The sequence below is a fragment of the Columba livia genome, chromosome 12 (genome assembly GCF_036013475.1).
Source record: "Columba livia isolate bColLiv1 breed racing homer chromosome 12, bColLiv1.pat.W.v2, whole genome shotgun sequence".
NCBI lineage: Eukaryota > Metazoa > Chordata > Aves > Columbiformes > Columbidae > Columba > Columba livia.
This window is the reverse complement of record NC_088613.1, coordinates 13261623-13288991: the sequence shown is the minus strand read 5'-3', so window position 1 is coordinate 13288991 and position 27369 is coordinate 13261623. Positions and strand designations below refer to the sequence as shown.

Below are 27369 nucleotides of genomic sequence, written 5' to 3'. Positions count from 1 at the left end.
CGGTCAGTATTTGCAGGTTGCTATTTGATATTCTTTAGTGTATGCACCCTCTTTAAGAGTCATATAATGTGACAGCGATAGTAGGTTTTGAACAGGAATAAGTGGTAGCAATCTGGTTTGAAAGATTTATAGCACAATGGGAGATGATCTCTACTAATCATGGAGGACCACACTTCCAATAATTTTGTTCACCGGGGTGACTATTTATTTTCTGTCTTGTAGTGGCTGGAGCCATTTGTCATTTTTAAAATGTTTCTATCATAGTATTGGTCTCCTGCTGTTGATCCAACAGACCAAATTGAAGACCCCCTGTATTTTTTGCATTTAAAGTAAATTCAGTAAGAAGGAGGCAGAAAAGACTGTGTAGTTTTCTGTGAAAAAAAACTGTAGATAAGTAGACCACATCTTTGTAAAATGTAATCCTCAAAATTAAAAAGACTTGGCTCTTTAAGACCTATAAAAATATTTATAAAAAATGAGTTACAGAATTTGTGGAATCAATCCTTGATGTATTTGAAATCACTTTGACATTTTTCACTAAAAATATCAAAATATCAACCTCTCTGAATGGAATTAGTTACCTAGTGTAAATCAATGCATTTTTATACATCACTAGATCACTCTGCACTCAATGCTCAGAGGTTTCTGAGACCAGCTTGTATCAGTGCTCATGGGAATTAAATGAAGTTCCAAATAGAAAGAGTAGTTTCTAATATGGCTGTATTTTTTCCAAGTTACAAATATAATTATCTTTTCTGCATCAAGAAGGAAATGTACCAGGGCAGCCTATGCAGGTAGCATGGCGCATTCTTTTCAAATCAATTTAATCAACTGAGTTTGTCCAAAATTCCATGTTATTTGTTCAACACTCCTATTGCCTTTGTTTAAGAGGAGAACCAGCTTGTGTAAAGATTTCTGTACATACACATTACACAACATTGAATTTTATTAGCAATACAGTTTTCATATGGCAAAACTAGTGAGCTGGGTAGAAAGTAATATTAATATACTGAGAGCAGAAAATGCAACATTTAGTTAGCCACTTGAAGTTTTAAAAAAGGAGTCTTTCTTTTCATAATTAGTAATTTAGAAATCTCAAACTTACATTTCATTACTAATTGCAACAGTGTTTTCTTTCCCTTCCTGCATTTGTCCATAAACCAATAAGTCTACCAAAACATCAGTTTTCACTGAGTTATGTGCTGCTTGGCTTTTTCTGAAAGATTTTCTCCATTCAGCTCAAATACATTTTATTAAAAGCTCGCCATAGTTTCTTGAGCACTTTTTTACACTCAGCTTCTCTGGCCACAGATTTTATTACATCTACCAATAAAACAAGTGATGTTACCTTTTCATAGCACCATTTCTAGCATTGTCATTCTGTTGCTGAGACGCTGATGCTGATTTTCAAGGTCTGCTAGGTTAACTTCTCACAGTGTGATGCACTAGCTAACTTGTACTGTGTTCAATGTACCTGAGACTTGGAACAGAATCAGCAAACAAAATCCCATTTTATCAAATTTCAACCCCTCATCACTATTTAATTCTTAGGAAGGCATTCTGTCTGAAATGTTGATACTAAGTGAACAGATTTTTAAAAAGGAAGAAAAAAGTAAAAAGCTGCCCTCCCTGTTGCCCAGCAGAACTTTGTTCTTTGTTTTCCCAATTTAACAATACATTCAAGCATTGTAAGCTAGAAAATTAGTGATCTACCAGCTTTAAAGCCTACATACAATAGAGTTTCTTCCTATGCTCTCTGAAGTTAGCATCCCCCACACTTTTTCTCCACCATCTAACCTAGGAAGCTTGGAGATTCTCTTTTCCCCAACTGTTCAGACACTGTGTTAAGGTTTTTTTATCCATTTTTCAGTTTTCTTTCTTGCTCTGTCCATTCTTTTCATTTAGTTTTAGTTTCTTTCTTAGAAACCAGATCCTTTTTAGAAATGTTATGCTTAGCTCATATTGTAAAATTTTAGTAAGTATTTTCAGGTTCTTGCATTCATATATTAGTAGAAACCAGATCCACAGGATATTTTGTGATTAGGAGGCAGAAATAGAAAATAATCTGTGGGACAGTAATAAAATATCTCACTTTCTTCCCTGTCTGTTTGAAGAAGAAGCAAAGAGCAACATACTACGTTGTCTATTGAGCATAAGGGACAATAGTCCCAGCCTGTGAAGTGAAGCTTCACAATGGCTTGTTCTTGAAAGAGAACCCCTATACCCTGTGCTACAGAATATACAGTTTCTGAGTTTCTACCATCAGATATGAATTCATGACTCCTGCCAAGAATACAAGTAATTTAAGAAAAAAAAGAAAAAGAAAAACCTAGTAAAGAATGAAAACATCCAGAAGTCACAATGATGTTGCAACTCTAAAGCAAGAAAGAGTTCATGTACTTTTTATGTTTTTGAATAAAATGCCATATAGATGGTAGCACAGTAAACTTGTTTCTGTGCATAGGAGAAAAAAGGGAAGATATTTCCAGTAAACATTTAAGTTGTTGAGGTATAACTCAGTACATTGGAAAAATAAGACTTTTTCATACATCATAAATATAAACTTCAAATATAATCTGTGTTCAGAAGTTACCCAATGTAGTAAGTGTAGCAAGTAGGTCAGGTGGTCAGTAGAGAGAAAGAAGTATAAAGTTTTACTCCTTTGAATAACTAGCTTTTTCCATTACTTAACTGGAACATCATGGGGAATAAGTTGTAAAATAGTGTTTCTATATAATAGAATACTTCTAACACTCTCAGCTTTTTATAAAAATCAGAGCTCGTGAAACCTCAGGATAACTTCGTGATGCGTCTGGGGATAGAGCCTGGTGGATGCTTGTGGTTTTGTCTGCCCTCACTCCACTTCCCAGGGTGATTCAACAGCCTCTGTCCATACAGCTGCCTTTTGGGTCAGACCTATTGCCCTTAGTACAGTTTTATTTCCTCGTCCCCAGCCCCACACACATTATTCCCATGTTTTGTAAAGATGTGGTTCATCTCTAAACATTGAAACAACAGCAAACTGTGAGACCTGACTGATCAAAAGGGAATTGGATAGGAAAAGAAAGAATCCTTGAAACAGAGGAGGGACAGAAAAGGCCAAAATAGAAAAAAAAAAACACCAAACACACTTTAGAAAATGCTACCTAAACCAGAATTTGGAAGTCTGGAAAAGAGATAACTAAGAGGGATATGGAGACAATAATAGCATCAAGATTGGTGTAAAATAGTGATTAGTGAATTATCTGCTGCTTCCTCTAATCCTATAGAAGAATCTACTATTGGCCCCACAAGAAGCAGGATTGATCTTGGTCTTGCACAGTGTGACTCTTTTGATGATTTGTTCATTACTTGCTCTTCTCTGTATTTGTCTCTGTTTAAAAGCTACAGTAACACCAACAAAAAATATAATCATGAAGACGTAAGGATACTATCAGGGTATTAAGCTGAGGTTTTTGCATAAGGAACCTATTAAAAAAAACTACTTTGATATTATTTACAGACTTGAGAAGAGATTATCATTCAAGGTATTTCAGTGTAAAGGCTTTCAAATTAGTTATCACTCATTTCTAATGGTTTTTCATCTTTATTTATTTATTTATATTACTAGAACTCAATCCATGGCATATAACTCCACCATTTGTAGTTTCTTAGAGAGAAAGTACTTTGCTATCTATATGTGAAGTTTTCAGAACAACAGCCTGTTACCCTAGCCATACTTCTACTTGAAGCACCGGAATTTCTTCTTCTGGCTGCAGCTGCATTACACACCCACCTCAACATGCCAGGTAAGTGCCTGCAACTCAATAGGATTGGAATATTTATTAACAGTCTGTGAAAGAAAAGTGCTTATTTGTCTCAATAATTCCATCAGATATATCTCTTGTCCTTACTACAGTTTCAGAACTGTGAATTACTGAGGAATCTGAATGGTACCTCAGGTCTACTCTTGGGATGGGGCAGATGATATTCAAAATGCACGTGTGGATCTGGTGGTCAGTATCTTGACCTTCATGAGATGGTAGAGAGAGAAGACTGTCCATATTTGAACAAGTCATGTAAAACAGTAGTAAAAGTCATAATGAAGAATAATTCCATTTACTACTTGTCACATCACAAGGTTATAAACAAAGTACTGTGTGTAGATCAAAGTGCTATGCTAGTGTTAGCCATGGATAGCGAAGAAAGTAGTAAATCCACTTTGTGGCATCCAAGCACAGAAGTAAATGTCTGAACTATGAAACACTGGCACACAGTAAGATGTGTGTTGCCTGGGGTTGCCTAGCAATAATTCATTATGGCTACTAATAGAATGATAGGTTTGCTATGAAGAGCTTTTAAGAAAGTGAGGTGGGTAGATGCAACGGTATAGGGAAATTAAGAGAAAAAATAATCTTTATCTAAAGCGACAAGACTAAGCAGAGAAAGCCAATTGCAGTGGGATGCTGTAAAGATAATATAATCACAGGTTTAGCATAGGAATTTGCCTCAGGGCAATTACTGTTCAATCTAGTTGCATAGAAATAACTGGCTTTAACCCTGGAGTTTAACCTGACTTACAATGAGAAGTAAAAATGCTTCATTATTCATATTAGCTTAAAGTAAAGCATTTTGAATGTAGTTTTCATCTGTATTATCCAGCTTAAGTGCCCAGTTTACACACATAAGAGAAACTAGTTATATATGAAGAGTTGCTAATTAAATGTATCTTGTGTATTACCTGAAGCATATGTATAAGCTCGCAGAGGTCTCATTCCATCATTTTGTCAGAACTTCATGCTCAACTACATTTATTTCCTACTTTATGCAATGTGGAACACTCGTTTCAAACTGTTTTTATGAAATATCTGCTGTATTTCCTTCCCAAGGGAATTGCATTTCAGTTTCTGAAGTGATACCGATACTGAAAAAGTGCTTTGGTATCTTTTGGAATAAAGCACGTTTTACGAACATGAAATGGTAGTTAAACACCACTGGTAACTTATGGTCACCTTAAAGTTAGCTCATAGTAATGAGCCACATGGGAATCTTTTACTTTTGTCCCCTTAAAAATTTTATTTGATTTGTGTTTCTATTTTGCGTTTCACAAAGATTCTGGAAACCAACCTCTCTTACAGGGCTAATCTGGAACCATAGTGGTGGTTGCCAGTCTGGAAGTATCAAAAGCTTATAGAGTTATAGCCTCTATGTCAAATTAATTATAGCTCCTGCAGTGTGGTTTCTGTGGGTTTTGGTGGATGTTTTAGGGTTTTTGCCTTGTTGTGTGTTTTTGGTTTTGCTTTGTTTTTCTTTTTCTTTTCTTTTTTTTTTTTTTTTTTTTTTAAATGGCAAAGAAAGATCACAGCAGGATTTTCGTTTAATACCGAGATTTCAGAAAAGAAATCATAAATAAATTATCAAACTAAAGGTCCTAAAGTGCCTCAGGAGATATTAAAAATAATTTTAATTAAAATAATCTTAATTAAAAACAATGAGTGTTCTTTGCTATATCCTGTAGTTGTTTTTAATTCTTCCATCCTTTGTGTTTCCTTTACCTCTTTTGTTTCAGGCATGAGTTCTCTAATACAAGTGTTTATGTATTTCAGTTTTTTTCAGAGTATTTTATGTCCCCTAGTAGTCTATAGTATAAACTAACAATATAATAATATATTAAAATTTCCCTAAATATATTTATGTGTTAATACATGTATATATAATTTGCATGCTTTAAAATACATATATTTCTGTAATGGATCATGGATGGAGGGCTACCATCTACTGGAGTGCTGGAATTTCAGGGTGGATGTAGATTGTGGCACCTGAAATCTCTATGAACTCTTTAAGAGTTTCCAAAAAACGTAACTTGTAATCTTTCCATGTTATCAGCACAGTTAGGTCATGCTGTCATTCTAACCTGCACTTTCAGAGAACATCTTTGCTGAAGCAAAAATAATATTTTGTGGATTTTTGATCTGTCCACAGGAAAAGCTAGGTCATACAGCTATCCAGATTAGCCTTAGTTTACACAATATTGTGTAAATGTAGATCCACAAGCAGACATACCCAGCCATTTGCATGCTCCCCTTCATCTGCAACTAAATGTCTTGATCAAAATATGTTAAATTGCTACTTATCAGTTTCAGGTTGCTGGGAGTGGTGAATAGTCTTTGCTGTTTAAGATGGATGGTTCACTTGTTGTTCACAGGAGGAGAAAAAATTTCCAATCATTCTGCACCAGTGGAGTCTGGCATGAACTGCTGAGAAAAAGGAGGATAAATGCCATCAGAAAAAAAGGCAGAGGTGAGGGTGCTTTCCAATGTAGAATCTTCGTAAAACAGGTGGCTAAAATGCACAAAATGCCAACCTAAAAGTGGTACAACTTAGGGACTTAACCTTGTTTTAAATAGCCATTATGAATAATTTTGCACAACTGACAAATATTTTGTTTTCCTCAAACCCTTTACATATTGAAGCAATTCAGTCATAGCAGTCTCAAGGTATGTAATGGTTTGTTCTCTTCTCACTATGGGCTTTTTCACTGTTTGGAGAGTGCTCATTTGTGACCGTATGTTAAGTACTGCTGTTAAATTACTTTGGGTTAGTTGTTGCTGTAAATATACACATTTAAATTCCAGGGCAGCACAACTTTTCCCATCTTTCGTGATTCTTGTGGAGAAAGTTCTGAGGATGCGGGAGGCTTGTTTGGGGAAAAAAAATGCAGTGTTATATCAGGCTGTAATCTGTATTTTCTGGCTCTAGCCATGATTTTATAAGCGACCTGTGAGAAACTGTATCTGTTTCCTGTGGCTGAAGTTGTTAGTGGCAGAGTAGGAGGAAAGGAGCAATAATTTTTACTCTGTTATTAGAGTGTTTGTTACTCTGCTGATAAGAGATTGTTGTGAACATTACTGTATAATTCACCAATTCAGTCCAAGGATTAAATCTTGATCAAAATGAACTGCATCAACATGTATGTAAGGGAAACATTTGAATTACTTGAAAATACAACCAGTACTTGAAAATACAACACCATTCCCTCTGCCATTACGGGATGTGCTTTTTTAATCGTCTCCCTTCGCCTTCCCTTCAGCTACTTGAAACTGAACTTCTGTATCCTGACTTAAAATGAAATGTTTTACACACTGTACTATGTCTCAGTCAAAAGAGGAAAGACTTAGATCCTGAGTTAATGCTTTTCTAAACAGTACTGATATGTGTGTCTGCCTGGCAGAGAAACGGTCAAATTAATTAAATCTGATTTTGCTATTTCTCACCAGTTTTCACTGTTCTAGTGAATGCAGTATTTGTTGCTTCTTGTATGTCTAAGTCTTCTACCGCATGCTGTTGCTAAGAAACAGTGCTATTATAAGGGATCCAAATAAAAGAACAAATTCCTGTTAAATTCACTATCAAAAAAGAGGAGTTATCTGCATATATCAGGATTTTGATTTCATGAAATACACCAATCAGATAGTTAGCTTTCAATTTATATGTTCTTGATATAACAATAGATGAAGTCCATCATGTTGAGTGTTTGGAAGAAGGTCACAGCTCAATGTATTTGAATGATCCCTCTAGCCAAAAAGCCCATGATACTCTTTAAAGAGCTTATAGCTGTCTGCTGTGGAAATGAAGCCTTGTATACGTTACTGAACAGTAGAACTCTGTGAAAAACTGATTCTTTTGGTGAAAGAATTGCTGAAGCAATAGAAAACAAGAATGCTCCAATATGACCTGACCCTTGAAAAGGAAAAATATTTTGGCTTAAGTTTTATGTTTTGATTTTTTTGGTCGAAGTTAAAAGAAAAACTTCATGTCAAAATATCACAAAAATAAATGAGCACATCATGAAAATATAGGTAATACATTTTTTTCAGGTAAATATCCTTGTCAGAGTTGTCATTAATTAGCTAAGAAAAATATTGCTTTTCATGAAAAGAATTTCTAGTAAGTTCTACCCTGAGTGATCTTTTGAATAAGGGAGAGGACCTAGTTGTTGGAGATCTTTTGAATGCTCACACTCAAATCCTTGGACTGTGGCTTAGTGTGAACCAAAAATGATGTCAGTGATTTCTCAAGAGAACTTGAGGACAGAATTCCATAGTATTTTCCAAGGCATAGGTAACAAATTACAGTATTCATGTATTAATGGAATTTCATAACATTGCCATAAAGTATTTTTGAAAGTTTTTTTTGCTTGAATTTCTGTTTGACTTTAAGTGAGCCTGAACTGTCTATAGTGAAATGGAGCAGAATGTGTGCAGATGAAACTAATTAAATACCAGTTGTCACTCTTCATTTTGAAGACCTGATTTTTTTTTTTTTTTACCTTGCTCTCTCAACTTTGATTATTAAAATATGTATGGTAGCTCTCACCCCACGTTACTTGTGAGTGTTTGTCCTCTTTACTAATTAGGTGTCAGGATGTCAGTGATTAATGTAAAACCAAGAATAAATTACAAATAAAAGACACACATGTATTACGGAGCCATTTAACTAATTAAAAATGCTGTGCAGCCCAAAGTACACTAGTGATAACCACTTCTGACCTTTTAGTCGGCGCTTCATTTGCCTGAAATTTCACTGATTGATTAAGTAGATGATAATAGTCAGAGTCACAGCTGTAAAATTCATGTGTCACAACAGCACAAAAGACAATCCCCATCTGACATTATTGAAGAGAGTTCAGCAGATTTGATCTACTTTTCAGTCGGGTACCTCTTTGTAATTCATCATTTACATAATAGGGGAAAATGATTAAGAATGCCGTCCCAAATAGTGACTATGACTCAATCATGACAAAAACAGATTAAAAATAGAGATAGGTCCGGGAATAACATGCATTCTTGCTTAAATATGCCTACCTACTTTGTTTGTTTTGTAGGAAGGAGGCATCAGACATCAAATTAAATGTGATGAGTGATGGATAGAATGCAATTGACATCATTCCTGGTGTACCTGAATTAGAAGGAAAAGTGACTTAGGAAAGAAACTGTCACCAGTACTTAGGTAGATACATCTGTGGGCTTTCTTAATGTTCTGCAGGAGCTTTGACCTGCATCCAAGTGCAGTGGCAGTGGCAGAAGCCTAGACAAATTGATGATTAATAACTGTAGGTCATAGAATCCAGTCAGAGATGCATTTTCCTATGCTATTTTTGCTAGGTAGTATCAATGTCTTCTTGTCTACTTAGCTGTTCTGTAACTTTAGAGAGCGCGGATCTCACGTCACAGTTTTTTTTGAGAGTTTTTCCCTGAACTGGTGACTGTTGTTTCCACTTTTGTTGTGTTTTGGGTATTTTAAGAAATTGGAAGATTTTGCTCAGAGGACAACCTAAAACATTTTGATGTATTTAACAAGAAAATTGTCCCTAACCCCCAAACTCAGGAAATAAAATATAACACTTCCAAACAACATGTGCTTTCTCCATATCCCAGCTGCTCTGTAAAATTGTATTCTGTGTACTTCAGTTTCGCTGTTTCTACCTGAATATCAATTTCCCTGAGCAGATGCAGGATGGTCAGGAGCTGTGCCTTGTGGCTGCTCTGCCATGCAGACTGCCTAAATGTTACAGGGTACCTGGGAATCCAGCCCAGAACTTTTGGGCTTCCAACCTTGCAGCAGGGGAGCCCCAAGAATCCTGGATTCAACCCATAGTTTCAAAGTTTACCAATGTTTTTTTATTAACGCCAATGAAGAAATAAATGGAGCAACAAATCCCCAGGCTCTTGGCTTTCTGGTTCCAGAGTAAGGAATTTGAGGAACCACAACTAGTTGAAGGGAGCGCAGCACAGGAGGACCTTAGATGGGTATAGCTGTGGGACACCCATTAGCCCTCACAAGACTGATCTGATCCCATGTCGATAGTGAAAACCTTGCTATCAGGTGAGAGTACTGAATATCTCTTCTCTGAATTCAGTTCCACTCCAGATGCCTAAAACCTTCTGTAGATCTGTGCTCCAGTGGTTTATATTTGGTCTCATGGCAGGGGTGTTATGTAACAGACTGGTTGCCTAAGACTAGGTCCCTGTAAGATCTTGACCAGTCCTATATCTGGTGTGTGCTACAGTTTCTCCCTTGCAACCCAAAACTGGGGCATTGGGCAGGTACGGGAGGCTGTGTATGCTCTGATATGGTTGAGTTAGGAGTCTGCACTGAATCTTACCAGCATAATTTTATAGAGATGCTTTTTGTGAGATACATGTGGGATCCATGTCTCCTTAACACATAATCTATTGGAGGACTGTGGTTCTTTTTGTTGAAACGCAGAGCTCTCAGCAACATAAAACTCTTTCCAGTTACCAGATCCAGGATTTTCCAAACGTCAGGTCATTCAGCAGGGCCATATAGAGAAAAAAACAGAAGTAATAGAAATAAATTTAAATAAATTTTCAGTACAGATCTGTCTGAAACTTTTAAAGTCCAGGAATCAATGGATTTCATTAGCTCAGGACACTTCGGTTTTCCTATAACTCAAATATGTCAACTTTACAACATGCAGGCCCTCAGGCCATCATTTCAAGTGAGTCATCTTTATTTTGCAGTGTCTAAACTGGGCATATATTCTAAGTTTTGTGATACTCTGTAAAATCTGACAGATTGTGAATGGCGGCTTTCTTTTCATACCTGTAAATAAACAAGGAATTGTTTTACAGTATTCCAATAAGTCTATTTTATGATCAGTCATTAAAAAGCTTAGAGAACCATTTTTAGAACAGGCTGTGTGTCTGCATTATTATGCTTTCAGTTAAGGTAACGGGAATTCAACAGAGCCCTCTCTAAAAGGATTATCCTAGCAGTAATGTAAGTGCAATAAGGATCAGTTTGGTAGGCATTAATTACAATAGTACTAACCTGGTGAATTATTTTATTTTATTATTATTGTGAACTATGTATTACAGATCCAAACCTATATTTCCTTCCTCTTTCAGAATTTTAAATAGTGCCACACCACAGAAGGTGCATCCAGCAGTGTGGAGTATGGGAAGAGATAGATGACGTTACTGGGAACTTTGGATTCAGGTCAACCTTGCCTTGGATCATTTACTTTTTCTTCCTCCAGGATTATGTCACAGTCTTCTTCTGTTAAGAGGACGGGGCTTGCACCAGATTTCAGTATTGATGTGAAGTTGAAAATGAATGAAATAAATGAAGACATCAGCCAGGAGCCAATTACATTGCACACTATCAAATGATACTAAGAAGACCTGCTCTTCCTATTCAGAAATGATACTAAGAATCACACTTGTGAGAATATTTGATTTCCTTACAAAAGGCTGTTCAGAAAAAGAAAAAGACAAGATAAATTGCTAGTTTTATATAGCTATATAGACAAATTAAAGCAATAGATTCTAGGTTGATGCAAAATTGTCCTTGCTCTTTGGCTTCTGTCCACATATATTCTTTGAGATCTTGTTTATACTGAGGATTTGCTTGCATTTCAGTCAAGGACAAACTGCTGTCAGAATAGCTAATCTGTTGTAAATGCCAGTCTGTGTAGGGTGTCCCATTACCATAGTCTGTCCTCTAACTTATGTGGTTTTTGTGCCAGTACAGGCAGCAAACTTCATTACCTACACTACGACTGGGGTCAGCGTGAGGTTCTGATCTGGGAGAAAATATTGCTGTGTACAGCTGTTTGTCACTGCTCTGTCTCTGCCCTGGAAGTGAGTCCCCTCTCTCTTCTCCCATTCAGCTCTGTTGGTGTAGCAGCATGTGTGGCTGTTCCCTGTCTGGGACATGCACAGCTGCACAAGTAAACCTGCAGGAGTGGCAGTTCTGCCTTGGGGGAGGAGTGAGAGCAATGAGACACTTGGGGTGGGTAGTAGTAGGCTCAGCTGCAAGTAAGACTGCTTATCCAACCCAGTCCGAAACTGCGCTGTACACACAACCCGCTAGCTGATTGCTGCTAGCTATGGAGCTTAGTCACTTCTTCCTAATATAGGCTGTTTGGAGGCAGCAAAGCAACCTGTTGCTAGTGCCTGCATCAATATTTTAAATGAGATAGAATAAACAACTGTGAGCAAATAATCTCATTGTAACCTGGAATGCTTCTCAGATTAAATCACTTCTTGTCTATTTGCAGAGCAGAATGCCAGGCTTCTGAAATGGACAGTTTCATCACATCTCCTAAATAGTAACATATCCAAAGTGATGAGCTTTTTCGAAGGCTTCCTACAGAAGAATCCACTTTGCCTTGTTCATTCTTTTTGGTGTAAATATGATGCTTTCCTCACTGCCAAAAAGCATGAATAACAGCTGGAAATGCTGGGACCAAAGAACAGATAACTTTGAGGAAGCATAAAATGTTTTAATTCTTCTGGTTGAGATATAAAAAAAAAGATTCCCTAGGTGGGTATTTTTCCTTGTTAACTCGTTTATAAGATAACTGAAGCTACAGGTGTTCAGCTTTAATAAGGCATTAGTGAACAATTATATAAGACACTAAAAATAAAGCTGGAGTCTTTGCATGAATGAAATGAACAGTGAGTGAAAAAATACTTAACAGCCAAGTTTCACAATCAAAGAAGAGATAAGATTTTTAGGAAGTAGATTGTTAAATAAAACCTTTAATACATATATAAAGGACGTTGAAAGAAGGAAGGACTATGTATTTTTATGTGCAAGATATGAAAAGACACCAGTAATATATAAAAGAATAACTGGTACTAACACTACTGATAAAATCATTTTGTGCTTGGATGAAAATGTTCTTTAAAATATTGCTCTAAAATAGTGCAGAGCCAGCTTTCTGCTAACAGAGAATGTTGTATTCTCTTGATTTATGAAATCTCATTTCAATTGCAAACCACTGGCTCTTCTGTGTTTGTGCCTGAGCACTGTATAATTCTGCAGACAGCTCAACCAGCAGCATTGCTAAGAGAAAGAGGAAATTAGATGTATTAAATATGAAGAACCAGTGACATTCAAATAACAGTTTTGCTCTTGTATTTCTCATTTGTTAGAAGGCAGTTCCTAATAAAAATTCTAACATGACTTAGCCTTGGAAACAATGATCTGTTTTATTAACCTCAACAGAACAAATTTAGGACAGAGTTTCTGACACTTTCGTAATTATAAGAAGATATGTGATAAAGTGCTTGGCTCCCATTTGTCTTCATCTCAATTTACCTTTTTGCTCTTCATAGTTCTATCAGACTCCCTCTCAACTTCAGGTTTAATAAGACATGGTAAATTGGATCAACGTTCATCTCTTATGAAATGCCTTTTAGAATTTGTTTTGTAGTTATATGAAGTTAAGACACAGGAAGGTGGGATCTTTAGTGGTGTTTGGTGTCATAGAAGTGCAATCTTTCTACCTTTTCTGCAACTTGTACTTGTAAGCCACTAAATGTTTGTAAAGTCATCTGTAAATAGCATATGTAAGATCACATAAGGTGCTATACTTCAGTAATTTATTCATAGGAATGTAGTTAGGTAAAGAAGTGAGTTCAAAGTGGCTTACCGCTTATCTATGTGATGCTCTCAGGCAAAGTTAAGGACTGTGTAACAGAGGCATGAATTGTACAAGATGACTTCAATATATGCACATGGCTTTGAAAATGCAAGAATGAGTCATTGTAATGAGTCAGTGCACATCATTGTCCAGGGATGTGAATATAGTCTGCAGCTGTGAAAATACCTCTGCAGTGCTGCTCACAATAGGGCTTTCTGATAATTAAAGAATTGAAGGCATTGCAGTTTAAGTTGATTGAAAAATCACGGCATTTTCTACATTTCTTAGCCATTTCCTACCAATATAGAAGAAAAAAAATGGTTGATCTTACCTTTGTAATCTATGGGAACTACTGGTATTGGACTTAATATCTGTCTATTCCTACAATGGATGCAAGGCATTGTCCAAAAGTTACAGTTATTAATTGCGATAAATGGTAGTAAATTTTGACGTTTTACTTCTGTTTAAGCTAGCCTTGCCATGTGTTTCGATGCAGGCTTATATTTATATCTCTCTACCTGTATTAATGTACATGTAAGCAGACATACTATGTACGTGTGTGTACACGCACACAGACAGAAGTTTCTCTTCCTGATTTTGCAGGAGGTGCATCTACCTCTTTTTAATACCAGAGACTGTACTGTAATAAAGCCTTTTTTCTTAAAAAAAAAAAAAAAAAATCAAGACTGGAATTGGGCCATTGTTTTTTATGTAAGTATCTTCTTTCAGAGACAGTCAAAATTACGAATATTTGGTGCCTGTACTTGTCTTCTTTTGAGCAGGTAGGAATAACGTTGTTTTCCTTAAAAGCTGGTTGGGTTTTTTGTTCTTCCTGGGTAATTTCTTAACTTAGCAAGCTAAAGTTTCAGAATTGAAACAGGAAATATGACTTTAAGCTATTCACTGAAATTCTCTGAATTAATGCTATTTGCAGATATGCAGTTTCATTACATAAACAGATATTTATATATATATATATATATATAATTTCTTTTTCCTATACCATCCTGTAAGCTTATTAAAATCTTGGATATTTTCTAGGGTTATTAATGTCTTGGTATTACTACCTGTAAGTCATAGCCACACTGAGAAAATTCAAGCAGTTTGAAATAAGTGTGAGAACCTGGAGGTAGTGTTAGGTACGCGGGTATTTTTAAAATATAAGTGTAGTTTTGATGAACATCTAGAATAATTACATTATACAGGGAAGAGAAAAGCAATGTTGATGGTCAATTTGTTGTAATCTGCTCCCCTTCTGGAAAACCCAGAATTCTGTGGAATTCAGTTTTATATTGCGTGGGTTTTATTTGTTCCTTCATTAATGTAAAATCTCAACTGTCTCTGCATGGGAGAAGGTGTTTAAATCCACAATCTTCATTGAGAAATTGAAATTGGAGTTGTGTTTGGCCAATTTATACTTAAATGTATCTTGCCATGGGGTGTTATTGCTCTAATATGTATTCCTTTTTGGTTTTCCTTTCAGTTTTTCATCAGGTTTGTATCTATTAAATTATTTATATTATAAGATTTGTATTAAATACATGCAATTTGTGGTGTGACTATAGTAACTATTCTGACAGATCTTTATATTTTGGAATTCCCTACTTCTGTATCTGTGCTTATTGCAATTAGACCTTTCTGCAGCTAATGAAACATATGTGATTTGTTTGTTTATGCCCGAGGACTGAATTTGTTGCTGAATAATGCAAAAACATATGCAAGGAGAAGTGTAGTAAATGGAATTAGGAATGTGTGCATAGAGGATATGTGAGCAAAGTCAATTGAAAGAGATGTTAAAGCTTTGGCTCTGGCTCTACTTGCTCAGTGAAGGTGGAAACAGGTTTATGTTAATACTTGTGTGTCTGTGCCAGAGTGGCAAGTCACCAGCGGCTGCACAAGAATGGCTGGTGTTTCACAAAAAATTAGTAACTCATACAGATTTTTACCTTAAAGAGAATTAAAAGAAGCAATCTGAATGACTCAGATGCCAATGAGCTATTTGGCAAGATACAAACATTTGCTTTCCTGTGTCCTGGTTTGGCTGGGATAGAGTTGTTGTTTTCTTTTTTCTAGTAGCTGCTGTAGTGCTGTGTTTTGGATTTAGTAGAAGATGAATGTTGATAATACACTGATATTTTGATTGTTGCTGGATAGTCAAGAACTTTTCAGATTCTCATGCTCTGTTGGGTGCACAAGAACCTGGGAGGGAGCAAAGCCAGGACAAACATGAGGGTTTTTTTACCTTTAAATTCTCTCCCCCCTCCCATTGGGTGGGGAGTGAACGAGTGAGTGGCTGTGTGGTCCTGGTGGTTGGCTGGGGTTAAATGATACCATTCTGCCCTGTGCTCTGCTGGCAGATCCTGAGCAGATTAGTCTCTTTATACAGGTATCTAGAAGAGAAAGCAAATGAACATCCACATTTCACTTTCATGTGTTTTGATATCTGAAACAGGCCAACAGCATAAACATTTTGCTAAGACCTGTTCTGTGAAATTTCAAGGAAGCTTCTAGTTTACGAAAAAGTGAATATATTTCTACCCAGGATCAACAATTTGAATTTCTTTCCCTGACACATTTAATCATTACTAGTCCACATGTAATAGTAGTAATCTTATTTTTTAAAACCTGGTATTTTTCAAGCAGTACAGATAAGATGAGGGGAAATCCAGTTTGTTTAATTAAAAGGTATCAAAATGCTGCTAACTTATGTTAGTGGATTAGATTTTCTCCCAGAAATAACTTCAGTGGAATTGCATAATGAATGAATGTGGTCCAGTTCATTTTATAATTATATTTTGAAGAGCATGGAAGTAGGGAAGAATAGAGCCTTATATCAATCTGGTTTAAAAAAACTCTGCCTTTGATGTTTCTTTGATTGAAAAACTACTCTGATTTTTATAGCAGCATAGTAGGTGCCGAAGTTGCATTTCCTTCATCCACAACACCTGCTTTTCTCTGGCATCTGTAGTGATGTGCGCTGTCGATACCATTTTGCTCATAAACTTTGACAGATTTAGTATATAATCTCTGCCCCCACAGACGGTCTTCAACTCTGCTGTCCACATGGTGGAATTAATACCACACAGCTCGAAAATTTGCCTTGAGCATGTCCTTGTAATATTTGACTGGCCTCTCTCTCAGTCATTCTCTGTGTTTTAAATGGCCATATAGAGATAGCTCGGAGCAGTATTTATCTGACGTATGCATTGAATGCCCACACCAGCACAACTAAGCTCGAAGAATCACTGGTCCAATGCTTAGTATTTTACTGTGAATTTAATTTTACATTGGCTATAGTATCAGCCAAGTATCCTCCATGGATATTGTATTGTTTGGCTAATGAACTAGCAGAAATTAATTGAAAGTCTTTGTATTTGGTTATGGATACAGAGTGATTTTTCTTACAATAAGGAATTCAGCTGAGTTCTGGAGTACAATGTAGCTCTTGTTCATTTAGAAAGGCGCTCTCCTAAACTACTCTTAAGTCTTTATTCCTTTATATAGCACCTTGTTATATATTTACGCACAAAAAAATCAATGCTTCTGGTTTTCCAAATGCAAACCTATCTTCTGTATTTGATGAAACTCATGCATATTCTTTCTGAAAACAACCTAATTAAAAAAAAAGAGAACCCTCCCACAAGAAACTTACAAGAGATTATTAATCGTATTATTAGTATCAATACATAATACTAGTGATCATAGGGTCTGATGGAGGGATTGTTTCCATAAGAAAGTGTGAAGAAAAACAGTGCACATCAGATACTGTGTATTTATAAGCAAGGACTTTGAGATACAAATGTTGTCTGTAAAGGAAAGGTCAGTGGCTTTTTAACTCCAATTTTCAGAGAGGACTAGAAGTCCTGACGTGCACAGTTCAGGTATTTTGCATCATAATTCAGTATGTAAGTTCTTATGAAGGAGGAAGGATACCTCCTTGCAGTCTCTTTTCACCATACTTGGAAAACACAGTATTATGTAGGTACAAAAAGCATTCCTTATCGCTAGTAAATCTTGCTCAATAGATTAATTGTGTGCTTGTTTTTGCTAACAATAGAAGTAATATGCACTAGATGGAGAATATGGAAAAAAAAAATTATGAGCTCCAGGTGTCACACAGACAACATAAAGGGTGGCCCAACCCACTGATACCTGCTACTTATCTATTACCTTGTTTTAATAACAACTGTGTATTTTTCTTCCCATATAAGTGACCTGGAGGGGAAACTCTTTTCCTAATGGGTAGCAGATTAGAAACTGAATAATGATTCCAATTGAATTGCTTTGAGAAACTTGCTTTCTAACTTGTGAAACTGATATTTCTTCTATATAATCTTTGTTTTAGTCATCTCACCTTAAACAAACAGAAGCAGCATGTGAAAATATTCATTACTTTCAGGCAGCTTTCTATTGGTACAATGTTTGTAGAATGAAATAAGCTTAACTATGACGGATACTTTTTTGTATTATGATAAACTTCTCTGCATTAGTGAATTTAGTGTATACTTAGAAAAATGCCTATTCTAGATATACAGCTATTTCATTGATAAGAAAAAATACTTGTTTAATAGATTCTGTGGTTTTGTGCCATTAGCGTCTTGTACTGGTGAGTACCTTCATGCGAAGAATTTGTCTTCCTTCCTGCTTTTTTTTCCCTATTGTTTTCTCTGAGGGAAAAAGTAGAAAACAATAAAAAATAAAAGGCTGGGGATTTTTCTGAAGGAAATCCACAGATATACATTTCACAGTAAGCCAGGGTAGCCAGTTTATTTTATTATTTGCATATGAGATCACACTGGTGAGTGTGTATATATTTATGCATGTATGTATGTTTGTATTTTAACAAGGATTATAAATACAATGCAGTGGTTAGTGCCCCAGTGCTTAGGAAGGGAGTTACTGAGAGCAGGTATCCCCTAAGCCACATAGTTGTGTCTGCACTTGTTTAGCCAGTTAAGCCCAAGTATCTGAGACATTCTCAAAAGAAAAGTGTTTACAGTTTGGTTTTGTAACTGGGATTATTTCATGCTTTGTTAGTTTAGGGGGCAAGCATGCCTCTGATCACATGCCTTGTCTGCCTTTCTGGCTGATTTCCCATCTCTGTGAGTCGCCGGAGGCTATTCTACCTCAGGTGAACGTCAGATGTTGAGGTTGCCTTTGAATTTCAGCATTACCATGCTTCAGATCACAGAGTCCTCATCTACTGTGACATGGAAAGAAGTTACTTTCTAATCTGAATTAAGACAGCTTGTGTATGCTTTGAGCTTTAATTATTTCAGTCATATTGAAGTCATTAAGAAGATGTAGCCTAAAGTTTTATACGCATATGCAGGCAAATGTTTGCAGAATCAGATTCTAATTTCACAAATGAGTTTTGTGGTGTGGTTTAAGAGACAGGCAGAGAGACAGAGTTTTATAGATTGAGGGGAAGGTAGAAAAAGGAACAGGTTTCTGAGAAAAGGAAAGATTAATAGAAACCATATGTAGGACTCCAAGTGATTCAGCGGGGTCTAGACAGTTGCCCTTTCTTTCTGTTCTAATGTCTTGTGCAACAATGACAGAAACCATATGTGAACAGCAAATAAACTCATCCTAACTCATGTCTTCTCTGTTTAAAGTTTAATCAGTCTATTTTAGGTGAAAGGAGATGAGTGTTCAAGAGTGAAAACATCACAAAAACAGTATATCAGCATTTTATACCATGAGATACATTATGAAACTCAAATCATATTGTGTGTATTAATTCCTTAATGAAACAGAGTGAAAACAGTAACTGCAAAATTTCTAGCTATCTTGTGATGGGTGCATCTCACTATTAATTATTCCATATCCTAACCTTTCCCTGTGTTCTGATTTTCTTTACTTTGTACATTCCCTGTTTTTTTGACCTGATATATTTCCTCATCTTTGTTTCTTTTTGTCATCTTCCTGTCTGTTTTTTTCAGCATGCGTTCTCCTATTTGCTTTTGTGATTGCATCTTCATCAACTGAGGTGAGAGATGTTTTCTGGTAGACCGGAGTGGTAATATAATGTAATTATATTTCATACTTCAATATTTCCAGATTATTGCAATTATGTTAGCTAGTTAACACCATTTTTAACAGTAGTAAGGAAAAGTAAGAGGTAAGTAAGGTGGAGAATGTTGTTCTTACTAGTACCATAAAATTTTAGGTGCATGAAATGGAAATTATACTATGTGGGGGATAGGGGGGCGTGAAATTACTGTGGCCTTTTTCTGGAAAAACTACATTACAAAATGTTGAATGCTATCAGGAGAAACTGTCTCCTTAATTAGCATCAAGTTTTGTATATCTTGCCAGGACTAACATTTTGTCAGTTGGTAAATAAATATTTGACTCAAATGTAATCAGTGACTTCAGCATTTACACATTGTATAGCTGTCATAATATTGGAAAATTAGATTTTTTTTCATAGGCCACTGCAAGCCTTAATGTTCAATCTGTCACAAAGCTTAGGTAGGTCCTGACATGCTTTTAAAGATTTATAATGTAACAGTACATTTAGTAATGGTAATAAACTGACTTAATATTATATTTCACTGCAATGTGCATTTCCAAGGAGTTATAAGTTATTCAGTAACTATGTAAAGAAAACACACAGATAACAAGACATGAGATCTCTGAATGGGTCTCACTTTTAAATCAAATTATGTGCTATATTAAGAAATGGCAGTATTAACTGAAGCAGAGCAGAATAATTCTGTCAAGGCAAACGCTTTAAGAGCTGAAGTATTTTCCTTTGTATCGTCACGATTTTTGTGTATTGGTCTAAACAGCTAGAAGACTTTCTGTTCAGTGGGTTTGTACACATTCAGTTTTCTTAGGATTTATAATTGATCCAGCTTTGCACTGCCAAGTATGTGGAAGTTCAATTAATTGCAAACAAATATAAAAATACTTTCATAATAAAATAACTTTCTCAGTTTTATTACTGGGATTTGGAGCTTGACTCTAAAGACACACCACAAGACAGAACACTGAACCTTTGCACTGGCTTAAGAATCCCTTGTCCTGCCTTTGTGCTGTATCTGTGCTCACACTGTGGTGTGATATTCCCTCCTTTGGGCTGGAACAATCTCTGCAGAATCGTGTTCTAAACTGCATTGGGGATTTGCTGTGTTGCATTTAGAACCTGATCTGGGTGACAACAAGGCCTTACAGTGTAAAGCAAAAAGAATGCAATCCATGAAGAAGGACAAAAATAGCAAATTGTTAAATCAGAGTTGTCACTAACCGTGTCTGTTGGGGATCCGCTTCCTTACCCAACAGCAGAAGAATCCTGCTACAGCCCGAGGTGGACTTTCACACTTCTGCAATATTGTATATGTCATGTTAGGTGTCTGTAGTTCCAGAAAGCATCAGTAGTTTTCATAACAACCACTTCCAATTTTTGGGAAATAATGGTTTGTATTTATTGCAAGGCTGTGTTTCAATAACTGAGCTTACTAATTGATTATAGATTTCAAAACACTTATTCAAGGGAACAGTACTGCTGAAATAAATTTTGTTACCAACTAAGTAATTCTGTCAATTCAGAACAAAGAATAAAGTCCAAGAAACTACAGAAGATTATTCTCCCTTAACACTCTGAAACGTTTTTTATTATAATAAGATAAACTTTTTTTCCCCAAAGCCAAAGTCCCTCATTTCTATGGACTGTTTGTCTGTACTGCCTATATTCTCCTTTCTCCTGATAAAAATTTCCAGAAAGTTATGCATATTCTTATTAAATGTGTGATCAGACCCTAATATTTATTTCAGGTAATGGAAAAAGTAGCTGGAAATTGGATTTCTGTATTTTGCAAAACACACAGAAAATAAATTATCCTCTAACTTATTCTAATCTTTGAGCACTAACCTTTATATTATTTACAGTTCAGGAATGTTCTAAAAAATCTCATTTAATGAATGAAATTATTTTTGAGAGGTTTATTGTCAGTTGCCTTGCTGCTTGCTTGGGCAGCTCATGTCAGCTCCACTTTCTGTCTATAAAGGCTTCAAAACTAGAACTTTGATTTTCTCAAAGGACTTCAGATGTCTTTGGGAAAAGTCTACATTTTCTGTTGAAAATAATAATCAGGTAAGTTCTATTAAAAAAACCCTTTGAACATATTTGACTCTGCCTGTTTCCCCAGGACAGTATATGATAGAAATTGTGAAAAGGAGTCTTTAAATATCTGATAACTGATGCTACTGAGAAGCCTAGTAAGCTGTCAGTCCAAGAATAGTTCAGGGCCCTACAATTAACTTTAAAGTAAAATTCAATTATGTTGATATCTGTACCATTTTTTTGTTGATTAAAAAAACATCAACTATAAACTCTGTTTTGGAATAAGTAATATTTCACTTATTTTCTTCAAAGAGTTGAAGATTACTAATTTTAAGCAAGTCAATATTTTTGGCAGTGTTAATATTATATAAACCAATAGAGTAAGCTAGACTGTTCTAACCAAGAATGGGTAACTAGGGCCTTTGAAAAAATCTCATATGCAGTGAGATGAGAAGACTGGGACTGTTTATGTTACAGAAAGAATACATAAGAGGGGTCACAATAAAATAAATACAAGTAAGTAATTGTGTGCCTAGGTAGGTGAGTTTATTTGTTCAGGGCTCACTCATTCTAACAAAATAAAGCGTCAAATCAATTTGAAGTATATGAATCAAAGTAATTTCTTTACATTCCAAAATAATGTGTTGAATTCAGTCTACTCAAAATAAAACAGAGTCTGTTTCTCAAGATTCAAGAAAGGGAATGGACACAGGGTAATTATAACATCTGAATTTCTAATCTCACATAATATCCAGTACTTCCACAGTACAATTAATCCTGTTACAGAAAATATCTTACAGGAATGTATTTTATCACTGCTTAAGCAAAGAAAAACTGAGACAAAGAGAAGTATAGAGACTTCTCTTCACCAGTTCTGTTTTTACCTGACTTGATATTAACCCCAGGCCCTGAGATCTAATCTGGTATTTTCTCCATTGATTTTGGAGATATATGAACACTGTGCTTCAAAAAACAACATCTCACCAGTGTTGTCTGGAAGGAACATGTAAATGGAGCAGTTCAACTTGGAACAATCTGAGCTTTTCTTGGAGATATCTGCTGTTGCGTGGTGTCACAGAAGTAAAATGTATTATAGAGGCCCACTGCAGTGTTTGTGCATGGTAGTCTTGTGCTACTGAGCTTAGGAAAAAAAACAATACAGAAAAAACCCTCCTTGTTACTACTCCAAATAACAGTAATATGTCCAGTTCCAAATGTTCTTTCAAGGTCTGGTATCTTTAAAAGTAACATATGCCAGCTGGTCTAAAAGTAGGCACTTTGTACCTCACTGATGCTTTGTCTTTTTTTTTCTATCTGTTAGGAAATTCTTTGTTTTCTTTTTCAGCTTCTGTCCCCTTCTTTAAGTAATATTTTAATTTAATTTTGCAGTATAATAGCTTCCAAAAATTGAGACATTTTCTTCAGATTGGTAGTTCAGTTGTTTAATTTTCCTATGCTACTGTGTTTATGCAAGTTCAGTAATAGGGATTGAAATTGTGTAAGATGGAGTTAGAGACAAGAAAAGCAGAGTGCTGAGCAGCCAAGAAAGTCAGCTGAGAATAAGGCATAATAAACTAGGAAAAATTAGAGTGAGGAAAAAGGAAATAAAAAGGGAATTAGAAGAGTTTGTTGTGATGGAAGACAAAAGTGGAGAAGACAGAGAAGCAAACAACAAGCAATCAAAAACATTGGCATTGGTAAAGAAAGCATTTAACATTCTTTGTCCAGCAAATGTTTGCTGGTGTATTAAGTAGTCCAGATGACATAATGTGTGACAAATCTGGCCTCCTCAAACATCCCATAGCCATAGAAAGGGATAAAGTAGTCCAGATCAATGCTGGTAGATTGATACCGTATTTTCCTGCCAGAGTTAATCACAGGCTCTCTTTTTATTCACTTTTCTCCCTTCCGTGTTAACAATGGCTAGCAAAAATGTTTTATACTTACCTTGTTTTTAGAAGGGAGCAAAAACCCTCTTTATTTTACGCTTTCTTTTGCTGATCACACAGAGCATATCTTAGTGTGGCAATATTCTCTTCCTCTGAATGGTTACTGTGAACAATTATACACCTAATCATTAATTGTTCTCTTTAAATTGCACTTTAATTAGCAGGTTTCACCGATAGTTTTAGGTTTCCTCGATTTGTTCCTTGATATCAGTAGTGACTGAGTCCTAAATGTCATCTGTAACTAGGGAACTCAAACACACCACTCAAACTCCCACTCTGCTTCCCAAATTGAGCTCTTGTTTTTCACTGTGCATTTGTACAGTTGGTGACTTACCTTATTTGTTAATGCAGAAGGCTGACAGAGCTTAAGATAGTCATAATATTTCTCAAGATGTTGCTGCAATTCAATGGAAACAAATGCAGTGATCTATCAGGACACCAGACTACCATGTTTTCATATGCCAGGATGACTACTGGGTCATCTCAGCTATGCATTTATTTATCATTGCCTTCGACATTCCCCTTTTAAAACAGAAATTAAGAGTGATTAATGCATTAAGTGCTGTAACTTGAATAAAACTGCCTGTAATACAGACAAGATTGAGGAGAAACAAAAGGAAATCATTGTTTGGTGTCTGACAAGAGCAGACAGTGGAGCCTAAATATGCAAGACAAATAGTTAAGCTGAGCTAGAAAGATAAGCTTAAGCAAATTCAAAAGAACCAAGCCCATAGTTACAGTGTAAAGCACTGGATGCAAATTCAAGCATTTTTATAAAATGATGAAATTATATCATTGTGTCTGGAAAGCAGCCAGCAGTATTCTGCACATGTTGGAAAGGAGAAGAAGTAATCCCTGACTAAGGATTGCAAGAGTCTCTTTATGAACATTGAACCATGTAGGGAAAAAAAAATCGAATTCAGAGCCAAGGCCAAGCTCTCCTGTACTTGGTTTTATTCTATATGTAGTAAGAGATAGATAAAAAACCCCAATATTTTCATCTATGTTTGGAAGATATCCTGCTTGGAACATTAAAAAGACACAAAAAATTGAAATGTATGAGAATGCCCTATACACCTCTATGATCTAAAACCCCGGAGAGATCTGTATTAATGTTTTTTCTTCTCAAATACAGTGTTAAAAATCAAGGAGACAAGTCTTGTGGTCTGACTGCTGCTTTAGCTACCTAAATCCCAAAATTGTATACCTCTACTGCCAGCAGTAAAGTCCCCTTGATCTCCGAATTGTCATTCTTAAATCTTACCAATGTCACAAGTTAGGTGACACTCTCAGACATAAACCTTCTGTTCCTTTGTCCCTAAAACAGAATAAAGTAGCAACATAGCAAATATAATGTATATTAAAAAAGAATAAAGAACTAAAGAAAAGTAATTTTGTCATAATTAAGGAAGACTGCAAATTAAAACATTTGGGATATGTCTAGCCAAGTTGAAGATGAATTTGTGCCTTAGAATGTTGTAAACTATGTGTCATACAGTGGAGCACAGGAGGGATAGTCACTTGTATGTATCTACATTGTTTTTTGAACATTTCTTTGATGTATAAACTAGCAGGTTGGTTGTTTTGTGGTTTGTGGTGTTTTGTTTGTTTTTTTTTTTTTTTTTTTTAGCAGTCTCTGGTCTGCAGCAGCAAAGTATTTTATAAAAGAAAGAAAAATGTAAACTTTCTGTTCAATTTTCATTCAGAGTTCTGATGCTGGGAGGTGCAGGTTACTGAATACAGCAGTTATTTCAACATGTTTAGCATTTTGTCCTTGAGCAATGGTTAGCATGTAATGCTAGCTTATTTACTGTATTTTTCATTTACAGTGCTTAACTTTTTCTTCCCCCATGATACCACTTAAGTGGCATTAATTTGAAGTTAATCAGACTACTAGTGAAGACTTCATATTGGCATGTAACATACCCGTGACAGGAGGAAAATTTGATTTACATTTCTACTGCTACCTGTAATGAGATAGGAAAATTCGGTTTGTATTTCAGCTTGAAGCTGGTTGGGACATAGTGACACTGAAGACCAATTACTGTTGGAGTTCTTGTTGCGATGTTTAGTTTCTTAGCCTCCGAGAGAGTGAAAAGAAAGAAAAAAAAGTAATAATTAGTTTTATAACTGTCATAGTGCATTTGTTAGCTTGATCAGTCAGAAACAAGAAAACAAATTAAGTAGGAAGAGATCCTAAATTAGGGAGAAGGCACTATTAACATAAATGTGGACATGCAGCATCATCTTCTGTGTTTCCTTTTCTAGGCAGTTAGTGGTACTACATTAAACCAGTTTGTTTCTGCAACAGAAATGCTAAATAATAACAGAACAAAAAACTTCTATTTAACCAGTCCTCACATGCTATAAATGCACAGACATTTCAACTGTTGTAATTTGCTGGCAAGCAAACATATATTACAGCTTGGAAGATTTCTTTGTTCTAGTATTTTCAAGCACATTTATCAGGCATCTTTAAGCAACCTATTATAACATGCCTGTGATCTACTGATGAAATTATACTAATTGTCCTTTTTGACAGATGATCTGTCAACCTCATACATTATATTCAGTTCTGAAATGAATTTGTCTTGCTATGGCCAGGACTAGACTGGCCGTAGTTTAACTGGAAGTCTTAATAGCTGAACTTCCTGCATGCAACATTATAATCACTCTAGCATTTGTCTTTCTCTGACATAATATTTCTAGAAATGAATAATATTTTGTATTATATCTGTATCTCTTTTCATGTCTGTCAAGGAAAATATCTGCATTTCTTTCTTCTGAAACCCACACTGTTTTTTTCTAATTTATTTCATTTACAGCGCTGCATTACTTGGAGATTTTTGCTGTTACCAACAGGTCTTTTGTAAATCCAAAATAAATATTTCTTTTTTCTTTTGGAAGTTGTGGTTTACATGTTTGTTTTCAAAGATTAATAAAGCAGAAAACTTAGCAAGAATGTTTGTAGCAAAAGCACTAGAACTTGTTAATGACTGGGGAAGGATATAGTTGCAGAGATGGAGTACTGCTTCACCACGGGAAGATCATTTACTTAATCCTGTGCTCCTGGTCTGATTTAGTGACTGAAGATTGAGTTTTGAACAGGCGTATGGAGCCAAAGGCAAAGTGTGACCAAACATCAAACTGCAGAGGTGTAGTCAGAGATATTTGTGACCTTTCCTGCAGGCAGCTTTTCTTCTCCTGAACTCAATAACATGGACTCAGGGTCTTTCTGCTGACTCTGTATAATTAGTCTTTGTTCTGAGAGAGCAGAATCTATTTCACAGCTTCTCTCTTCAAGCCTCAGCGAAAATGATTTCTTTTTTTTCCTGTTGCTGTTGGTTTTTTCAGTGGTGGTGGTGTGTTTTTGTTGTTTTCTTCTGGGGGTTGGTTGGTTTTGTTGTTGTTGTTTGCTTTTGGTTTTTTACCTATTGTTATAACATAAGGGGAAAGCTAGATGTTGAGATGTTGCCTGTGATGCAGGTTTTCTTGTGTGGGCCAGAGTAACACCATCCTAGCTCTAAGAAAATCAGCATCAAGATATTCCAGAGCTTCTCTGAATGTCGTTCTCTCTCACGTTTGATCCCCTGTTCAGCCCTGGCACTTACTGAGCTTTTAACTGACAAACAGTTTCATGTGAGTAAAATCCAATCTTGTATTCATTCACTGTACAGCTCAAAGTGCAAGCGGTCATCTCAGCCCATCAGTTGGTTTTGCCCTCTCCCTCTTGTCAGCAGTGCCGTCTGTCAGCGGGTCACCTCCTGGTCCCCAAGGAGCAAAGTGCCCTCTGTTAGCTCTGCTGGCCTGTCAGTTTAGTCACTGGACTCTTTGTAGTAAGTTGGAGTGAATTTGCATAAATATTCTTTGTCGGGTCCTTTGTTTTGTCTTGATTAAATGTTTTTTCCTGTGCT

The 27369-nt window shown here is 35.9% G+C and overlaps 1 long non-coding RNA gene across 1 annotated transcript in view; it reads left to right on the top strand.

Moving 5' to 3' along the window:
* LOC110357208 (uncharacterized) overlaps window positions 1–27369 on the top strand; it is a 108355-nt gene that overhangs the window by 16357 nt on the left and 64629 nt on the right. The window contains exons 6-10 of the long non-coding RNA XR_010475691.1: window positions 3611–3788; window positions 6185–6279; window positions 10911–11001; window positions 11536–11645; window positions 12065–27291. This is a non-coding gene — a long non-coding RNA (uncharacterized LOC110357208). The remainder of the gene's footprint in view (window positions 1–3610; window positions 3789–6184; window positions 6280–10910; window positions 11002–11535; window positions 11646–12064; window positions 27292–27369) is intronic.